Source organism: Strigops habroptila, chromosome 16 (genome assembly GCF_004027225.2).
Source record: "Strigops habroptila isolate Jane chromosome 16, bStrHab1.2.pri, whole genome shotgun sequence".
In the NCBI taxonomy this organism is placed as follows: Eukaryota; Metazoa; Chordata; class Aves; order Psittaciformes; family Psittacidae; genus Strigops; species Strigops habroptila.
The window spans coordinates 4,500,122-4,509,532 of record NC_044292.2 but is presented as its reverse complement, the minus strand read 5'-3'; the positions used below and the strand labels follow the sequence as shown (position 1 = coordinate 4,509,532).

Sequence of the window (9,411 nt, the reverse complement as noted above, 5' to 3'; positions counted from 1 at the left end):
ATGCAATCCACTGAAGAGCCACTCGATTGCCCGTGTTAGGGCTGAAACCCGCTGCTAAGCTCCGCCGTCCCGGAGGCAGGCAGGGCGCCGCGGAACCGAACCGCGCGGTTGCACCCCGGAGCGGTGCCAAGCCCCGGGCTCTGCCGTTCCCCACTCCCCGCTCCCCTTCCCTCAGTCCCCGCTGCCGGCCGCGCCCGCGGGCCCCGCCGCTTCCCCCCGACCCCGCCCCGCTGCCCGCCCCCTTCCCGGCCGCGGCGGGGCGGAGCGGTCCCGGGCGGAGCGGGCCGCGCCCCGGGCCAGGCCGGGGGCGGAGCGGGGCCGCGGCCGGGCGCTATTTGGGCCATGTGACGGGCCGGGCCCCGCTTGCCGCGCCTGGCGCCGGGAGGAGCGGGGGTGCTGCGGCTCCAGCCTCCCCGCCGCGGCGGGGGAGAGCCGCCCGCTGCCCGCTCTGCTGCGCACCGCGGCCCCGGGAGCAGCCTCTGGCGGGGCCCGGCCCGGCTCCCGCCATGGTCCGGCCGGTAGCCCCGGAACGGTAGGAGCCGGTGGGGGGGAGGAGGATGACGGCGGGTGCCCGCGGGTCTGGGCGGCTCCGCGGCGGCTCTTCCCCGGGGTGGCGGCCACCGGCCCCGCTTCCCTCCGCGGGCTGCCGCGGCCGCCGCCTCCCCCCGCGGAGGAGCCGCAGCTCCCAGCCCGTACAAGCCGCCCCGAATCGGTGTTAACTTCAAACCGACCCCCGCCGGGCTGGGGCGAGGCCGGGCTCTGACCCGCCGGAGCGGCTGGAAGGCGCTTGCGAGCCCCGGTGGCTCGGGCGTGGAAGGCCCCGTCCCCGGGGAGCAGCGCCCGGAGCGCCGGGGCTAATAACGGGGCAGCCGTGGCTGGAGCAAGCCTCGGGGCCTGGAGCACTCCCTACAGGGCTCCCGGGGCTGCAGGCGGGATGCCGTGCGATGGGCGGCTGCCAGAGCCGGCTGGCGGAGCTGTGTGTGTGGATTTGGAAAGCAAACACTGATAATGTCAGTTCGGAGATCTTCGGCTCGTTAAGGAAGTCGGGTTGTTTGTTCAGTGTCTGTGGTTGCAGTGGTGGTCTCTGGAGCACACCTTACAAGGCCTGATTGATATGTCTGGGTTTTTACTACCTAAACCTATGCTAAATACAGCGGGAGCTTATATAATCCTGTATCTGGAGTTTCTAGACTGTGGTTATGAGGGGAGAGTAACCGTGTGCTGAAATCTGCCGTTTGTTCTCTGTATTCCCTGCCTGGGCAGTCAGTGTGGGTGATGACTGGTGGTGGCCGTGCCTGATTAGAAACCTACGAATTGTCTGAGCCATTGCTCAAGATAAGGAAGTTTACAAAATGATTATAAAATGGGAGTTGCTACTTTTGAGAAAGATCAGCTCTTTTTTTTTCCTGATAGTGATGCAGGATGGATTTAGGAACCTTTTGTTCCAGAAGCAATCTTTGCTTTTCCCACCCATTTTATGTCTGATTTCGACACCAAATTCCATGTTGCAAAGCACAGTAGTAGGGGCAGCTTATCCTTGCTGGGTGCAAGTTGACTGCTACATTATCAGGACCAACCTATGTGGAGCTTATAGTGGCTTGCAGTAAGAGATTTGGCTGTAGAATGGATGGGGTTAAAGTGATTATCCCAGCCTATGAGGACGGATATTTCTGTAGTGAGTTGATAAGGGAACTACTGGGAATGTGATGGAGCTGTGCTACTGTCTACAAAGTGAATGGTAATGCTGAGAAGCATTGAATGGGCTGGTGGAGGAGCGTCTTCTGACCAACCAGTGGGTACTGCATCAGCCTCCTCTCTGGAGATTAGTCCCTGGCCCTGTCATGGCTCACAGTAATTGTGATGATGGATGTATAAAGCAGCAATTTAGACTTCTCCTCCCTTGAAGACAAGGGATGAACTTCACCAGTGTATCCCTCTGGGGGCATCATACTGTTGCAGTGCATCAGCATGCTTTTGCAGCCTCTGTGCTCTGCTTTAGAGGTTGCTGGAGTGCACTACAATGTGGTTGGAGTTTGTTTGTAAACTTGTGTTGGAGATTTTGGAGATGAGGGTTTGTGTTCTGGGAACTGCCTAGCTGCTGTGTTTGTGTGGAGTCACTTCAGGATTACTAGATCCCGGATGTGGCAAATGTGCTCTGCTTGTTGCTCTCCCGTGTATTTACTTATTTTCCCTGGCTACCTACACTTTCCTTCCTCAGAGAGAGGGAAGGGAATCTGCAGGGGCTACTGGTCTTCTCAAGTCTGTCTTGTGAGGGCTGATTAAGAATTCCTGAAGCTCCTGGAGTTAAGAATCTGTAGCTAGTGAGGACACTGCATGCCAGGCTTTGAGTGAGTGCAGAGCATGCTGATAGTGCATCTTCCAAGTTAAAGAAGTACTGTCTTTGAGGAATATAAGATGTGGAAGGGAGTACGCTCTGTGGCTCTCCGAGGGTTGTGTCTCAGTTGAATTCTGTAGCTGGTGCCACTGAATGCACTGGATTGGCAGCTGGTAGGCTACCAGATAAGTCAGTGCAAGTTGTGTTTATAGTTTTGGGTTGTAGTATACATGTACTGACAGTCTGAAGTCATGGAGGGCTTGTGTTGACAAGGGGAGAAAGGTTTAACTGGTGTTGGCAGGGAGTATCAGTGAGATGACCTCAGCTGGGCCGTGCATCTTCATGTTCTGTGGAAGGAGGCTTGTACATGTATTAACTGGCAGTGTGGTATAGCATTATAGCACTGGAGAAACAGGCATGTGATGTCTTATCAAATTAAGTTGCTGGTACAAGGGAGACTTTAGTTGCTTCCGACCAAGCTGTGTAATGCCTGTGGGATAAAAGTGAGTAAGTGTCTGAGGGCCAAGGTTACCAAACTGCAGCCACTGGACTGCTCTGCTGGTGGCCATTGCAGAATGGGTTGGTTGATGGCAAGGTGTTGACTCACTTCCAGTTACTACACTGCTCTGAGCAGTAGAAATTCTTTGCTTGAGTTACTTCATGTGAGTAACTGCTACAGCTGCCACTGTTTAAATAAATAATTGCTGGGGGGCATGAGTGAAGTTGTCTTTAGCAAAGAAGGGATGTGTGCTACAGGAGATGGCCAAGCACACCACTGACTGTGAGAAAGCCTAGCTTCAGCGTACTAGTTCCCAAGCACATGCTGGTTTTCCACTGTTAACTGTGTTTCCCCAGGGACTACTAAAGCAGTGCCACCTCTAAAAGAAGCAGGGAAGGGTTTGTTCATAGATTCCCCTTCAACTCTGTGCTGCTCTGCTGTCACAGGTAATGCTTTAGAAGCTCCTGGGCTAAAGTTAGTTGGTCTGTTGCATTGGTATGGAAGTTCTTCCAGGGGGTCCTACTTTAGGTGAAGTAGTATCAAGCTAGAAAGGATGTATAGTGGGTAGATTCAGAATTCTTGTTGGGCAACTGAATGTGATAGGAGACTAGAGGAAACTCACTCTTGTGCATGGCAGTGTGCCTTCTGGGAGGAATTGGTTATAGAAATATAATGTATATATGTAGTGATGGGTGTGACTGAGGTGCAGCCTTGTCTTAGACAATAGGACAAGTGCAAACCAAGTTGTCTGCAGGATATGAGCATGCTACTGGAGACCAGGGTGTCTGGTTTGGTGCATACCAGGGGGAGAACTCATATGACATTCTTGTACGTCTGCTTCTGCTTTCCTCAGAGCTAAGGGGTCAAGAACAATCTGTTGCCTACCCTCATCCTTCCACCAAAGCACAGACTGAAACAGTGAGACTTAGTTGCAGGAATTGATGTTCTTGGTGGCAGTGAAATCTTCTTCCTGTTCAGTGATTGGCATAACCAACCAAGTACCAAAGTGCCAACAAATCCTGTACAGCTTCATAGGACAGACTTCATTTCCCTCCCTTGCAGTCAGTTAAGCTGGATGCTGCTTTTCCTTCTAAATATAAAAGTTTCTTCAAGTCAACCAGAACATCTGTTGCAAACGAATCCTATTATGAGGAATTTAAAAGCCAGCAACTTTCTAACAGGGACTTCTTAGCTAGTCACTAAACAATCTGTCACCATCTGCCTGAACACAGGGATACAGTGTGATCTTGAACCTGTCTGAGCTCTGAAGCAGGCTGTGCTAGGATGGTTTTGATCCTGAAGAGGCTCAGGAGTAACTAATGCTCCGGCGTTGTCAATCTGGAAAGAGTGACTTAGGAGTGTTTTTATACAGCAAACGTGATTTAGATCTTCATTCTGAGCATTAATTTGGTACAGGAGCTGCTTTCTTCTCTAGCTGTGGGGTAGCACAAGCTGCCTTAATTCCGTAGCATTGAAGGGAAGGAGCAGGCTTTCCCTAGTAAAATACATATGGGGTAAAGAGGATGCTGTGTTGAGGTCCACCTCCAGCATGTGAAGGCATGAAGGGTGCTGACAAAATGACCAGCTGAAACAATTAAGTCCTACTGTTGAGCTGAAATTGAGTTAAACTTGAACTGTCCCAACCCAGTGGGTGCCTGGGTACTGTAAGACTACCTTTAGCAGGAGTACAGAGAGAAGAACAATTTCTTAGCATGTGAACTATATGTTTGGGGCCTGGACCACTGGGATGAGCAGATGCAAGTGCTGGCTAGTGAGATGGGTGCTTGGTGCTGTCTCATGACTGCTGGGGACAGTTCTTTGTCACATGTCATGCTTGGGAATGACTTAAGCTCCAGAGCTTTCCAGGCCAGCTGGTGCTTGTGGCAGTCTGACAGTATTGTGTGTGCCCCAGGGAATGTGGGTTAGAGGGATGAGTGTAGGGCTGCAAGCCAGGGACAGCTGTGGCCTAATCCTTCCTATATATCTGACTTGATGTGTGGCCTTGCTTCAGTCACTCAACATTTTGCTTTAGGGTTTTTAAAGAAGAAAATAAAGCTAATGCTTTTCTTGTCTGATCACCTTTGGCAGGGATGGATGCTAATACCAGCTTTTATTTAATAGGCTCATCAAAACAGTTGGAAAAGATGGGGGGGGGGAGAGAACCAACAAACCCAAACCGAAACCCACCACCATCTGCTTGATTTCAAAGTCAGAGCAACAGCTTTTGACTCAAGAGCTTTGTGGCAGAAGGTGATAATGTCTGAATAGAGTTACCAAACATGGGCTTTTGCTTTTAGCCTGGGAGGGGAATTTGATGAGGCTTGTAAGTCGGAGCAGCTGTGTAGATGTTAGTTTCAAACTGCTTTCTTTGGATAGCTGGTATGTTATCAAGTCAGGAATCTGTCCTGAGGAGATCCCAGATGGGGCCTTGACACCATAAATGTACAAAGGCACTTGGTTGCACAAAAACTGCAGAAACAACTTAGTCCTAAAGATTGTGAGCCACAGATGGTAAACAGCCAAGAAAAGCAAGGAAGGGGTAAGGCCAAGCTGCTCTCTACGTGAGGAGGCTATGCTGGTCTCAGATGTTTAGAGATTCTTAGTTTAAACTTCAGGGAGTTTCACTGTGGATACATTCTGGTTTGAATGGCCTTTTGAAAGTTAAGCGCTACATTAAGTGGAGATGTGAAAAATGCCTGGATTCCAACTGCAGTGTTTAGAGGCCTGAAGGAAGTCCTGGAGTTTGCCAAATTGCACTTCTTACCTAGATGCTCTAATTCAGTGTGATATGGTGCTTCAGGATCCCTGGGTCTGCTGTTAGCCTAGTGAGCTGTGCTGCAGGGAAAGAAGCATTGCTTCTCAGAGGGAAGAGAGTAGTGACTCTTGAAATGCTTCCAAGCAGTAGTCTTTGGTCTGTGTAGGAATTGGGACACTGGTTATGTGGAATGGATGGGGTTGGTTCTGTGTTGTCAGCAGTTCTACATGGGGCCTGTCACTCTGATAGACAGTCTCCCCATGCTATTTAAAGGCTAAACTGATCATGTTATTGAATGTGGACAGTGAGGGAGGGATTGCTTGGTTCCATACTAATCCCAGGGCACTAGTATATCTGGGACTTGCAGCTTCAAGGGGTGCCCATGTAAAGAAATACCTAAACCTTTTTGGGCCAGCTTGTAAGGAGTAAGCTGAACTGGGAGGATTAGTGTTTGTCCTAGTTCCTATGAACTGTTGAATGGCTGCAGAAGAAACCTATTAACACTTCTACTGAAGAGGCCTGAGGCCTGTTTAAATCCAGAAAGTACCTGGCTTGACTCCTATGGGCAGGAATAGTTGCTTGGACTTCCTGTGCTGGGATTGTATGATGGGTACAAGCTGCTGCAGGCTGAGCTGTGGTGTTAGCCTACAGCTTGCTGTTGAGCTTCTGCACTACTGGCTTGAACACTTGGCTTCCTTGCCTGATGTCCCACACAGTTTCACTACTGATGTTCTGGGGTTTTCCATGTGGCATGTTGTGCACTTCCAGCTGGAACAAAATAGAGCTGGGGTGGGAGTGAATCAATAGAATGAACAGTTTTTGGGGTTTTCTGTGAGCCAGGGCATTGGTTTCCTCCCTGTTAGCTCACAGCTTTTCTGGAGTGCTGTGTGCTCCTCTTGCAACAAGGATCAGACAGGCATTTTTAAGTAGTTTCAGCCTCAGATTTGATTCTGGTACTGATTCAGGCACCTCTAAGATAGCTTAGTTTGCAGCCTAAGAGGAGAAGGGCAGAAGGGCTGCACACATGGCACTGATTCCAGCAGGATATTGCTGTAAGGTTAGGTATGTGGCACACCGTCTTGCCAATGTGCAGCTGCTGTGGAGAAGTTGAAAAAGGAGCAGCTAATCTGCTGTGAAGTAGTTGTGAGCTTGGGTAATGGTGAAAATCCAGGGAGTGAAGGCAGACCAGCATGGTACTATGTTACTGGCTTTCCAAGCTGTGGGTTTGACTTGCTGTATGTTGGGATGGGGAGAAGAAAGAGCAATATGTATATCTTACGTTTACTGGTATGGATCCATTTTAGTGGCTGAGGTTCATCCTGGAATTTGGATACTGTAGTGTGTTCTTGATACCTGTGTTAGTTAATGGACTTTGATCTACTCAAGGACCAACAAGCTTCTAAATAGAAGCAGCTTTTGAAGGAACTAAGAGGTTTCCTGGAAGGTTCATTCTACATGTTCCCCAGCTGAATCTTTCCTGTTTTATTGAGGTACTGGTGTTCCTCATATGCTTGTGATCCATTGGGTATGAGGCATGCCAAGTGGCTGCAAGATGTTGCTTTCCAGTCAGTTTGTTGCAGTCGTATGTGCCTACACAAGCCCGAATCTGCTCTTTTGGCATGAATAACATTAAATCCTGGGGCTTTATCTGAGTAATCAGATAAAGCTGGTGTGTGGACACTGAACTGGATCGGCAAGAGGCACAGCTTTGTGTGTCAACACTTGAAGTGGGAGGGGACACCTGACTAGAGGGAGCCTGGAAGGAGCAATAGCCCACATCTGCAGGCAGGCTGGGGTTGTGCAACCTGCTTGCTCCATAGCCAGAGCAGTGTGCTGTGTAACTAGGGGAACCTTGCCAAGTATGCTGTGACACTCCAGGATGGCAGATACATCCAGATGTTTGCCTACAAGGAACTCCAGTGAATCTGCTGCTTTACTGAGCATATTAGTTTTGGAAGAGCAGAATCTTTGCTGCTGTGTGTACTTGCATATGTATATGGTGGTATTTTTTTCTTATAAGGACTTTCTACTGTATATGTCTTCTCCAAAAAGGAATTTGGCTGTGAGTGGTGAGGTGCCTTCAGTCTTTGTCCATTGATGTAGAGATACCGTATATTAAGACTGATGACAAACCCCCTCTGTATTTGAGACAGGAGAAGGGTTTTCAAGCTTATGGTTATTCAGGTGAAGAGGAAGTGTAGGGTATTATAACCAGTACTCATTTGGAGGCATATGCTCTTATGGTGTTTGGATTAGGCTGTCTTCACATGTTCCAAACAATGCCAGTTTAGACTATTCTTGAAAGAACACTTGGCCTCATGAGAATCTCAATTTCAAGGTGCAAAACAGGAGAGCAGAAAGCTCATCGGTGGTTTTACTGGTGAGATGGCTTTTGTGCTAACGTAGTGCTCAATGTACTCCTGGTTTGGCGTGTCTAAGACACCTACAAAACAAGCTTGTTGGGGAAATTGTCTGACCCAGTGTTGTGGTGCTGGATAGGTATCAGATGGAAGTCTTGTCCTTAGGCCTGAGTGGACAAAGGAGATGGCCCAGCAGGTGGCAGGCAGGCAGCAGTCAAAGAGGTGGCACTGTACGGTGCTGAGGGTAACCCTTTCTGCTTGCAAGTCAGATAAAGGCGGGCAGTGCAATTAATACATGCCTAGCTGCAGTCATCCAGCATGAATGTCTCTGTAGCCAGCTTCCTCAAGTCCTAGTCTGGTGTTAGGCAGAAGCTCTTCCCTGTGAGGGTGCTTGAGGTGCTGGCACAGGGTGCCCAGAGAAGCTGTGGCTGCCCCATCCCTGGCAGTGTTCAAGGCCAGGTTGGACACAGGGGCTTGGAGCAACCTGCTCTAGTGGAAGGTGTCCCTGCCCGTGGCAGGGGTTTGGAACTGGATGAGCTTTAAGGTCCCTTCAACCCAAACCAGTCCTGGATTCTATGCTGTCACCAGAGCATTGAGGTTATGTAGGAGGTGGGTGTGCAGGCTGACTTTAGCTTACACTTTCATTGAGTATTAATAGTACTGTAATTAATTGACTACAGATACAAAACTGCAAGGTAAGTTTTTTTTCTGGTGTGAGGTTTTTAAGGGAGAATAGTCCTGTTGGATCTGGTGGCTTTGTTTGATATTCAAAGCAGTTTACATCTATCCCACGTTTGGGAGGTTGTAGTGCTCTGAATGGTGGGTGGCATTGGCTTTCTCATTGCTTTCCAGTTGATGCTTGTAAACAGCAAATCCTGGCAAAGCCATCCTGCCTCCTCAAAAGGAGTGACGACTTTAGTAGCAGTCAAAAACCGGTTGAACATAGTTCAGCTGACACTGACCAGCCTTAGAAAAGACAAGCTTAGATGTGAAGGGAGCAGCTACCAGAACTGTGCAAAGATCTCTCTAATTCTTAGGGAACTCTGAAGAAGCAAGGCAGCTTATCTTCTCTGCATGTTCCTAAGTTCCTGAGTGTGTCTTTATTAAGAACAGATCTTTCAACTTTCTACAAGGTTTCTTCCCCCTCTTTTTCTTCCTTAAGTTCTATTAATGTGTTTCAAATTTGGTTTCCTAATTGGAAACTTTCCATTGATGTCATGGGAGCTTTCTGTGGCCCACATCAAATAGCTTGGTTCACCAGGAATTAAGTGACTGTACAAATGTTGATATTAAACACTTATTTAGAAGGCATGTTGACATATGAGGACCTGTGATGACTGTGCTATGTTGGGAGGATAGGTTAACTGTGCAGCTTTTGTCTTCCCTTTGAACTGTAGAAGTACTGGCAGCTGTTTAATGCCTAGATAAGACAACTCAGGCTGGCTTACATCTACTGAGCTTG

The 9,411-nt window shown here is 49.1% G+C and overlaps 1 protein-coding gene across 1 annotated transcript in view; it reads left to right on the top strand.

Annotated features, from left to right (window-relative positions):
• The first annotated feature begins 238 nt into the window (after positions 1-238).
• Positions 239-9,411, top strand: part of SPSB1 (splA/ryanodine receptor domain and SOCS box containing 1) — a 34,509-nt gene continuing 25,336 nt past the window's right edge. The window contains exon 1 of the mRNA XM_030507699.1: positions 239-532. The gene's annotated coding sequence lies outside the window, so the exon portion shown is untranslated. The remainder of the gene's footprint in view (positions 533-9,411) is intronic.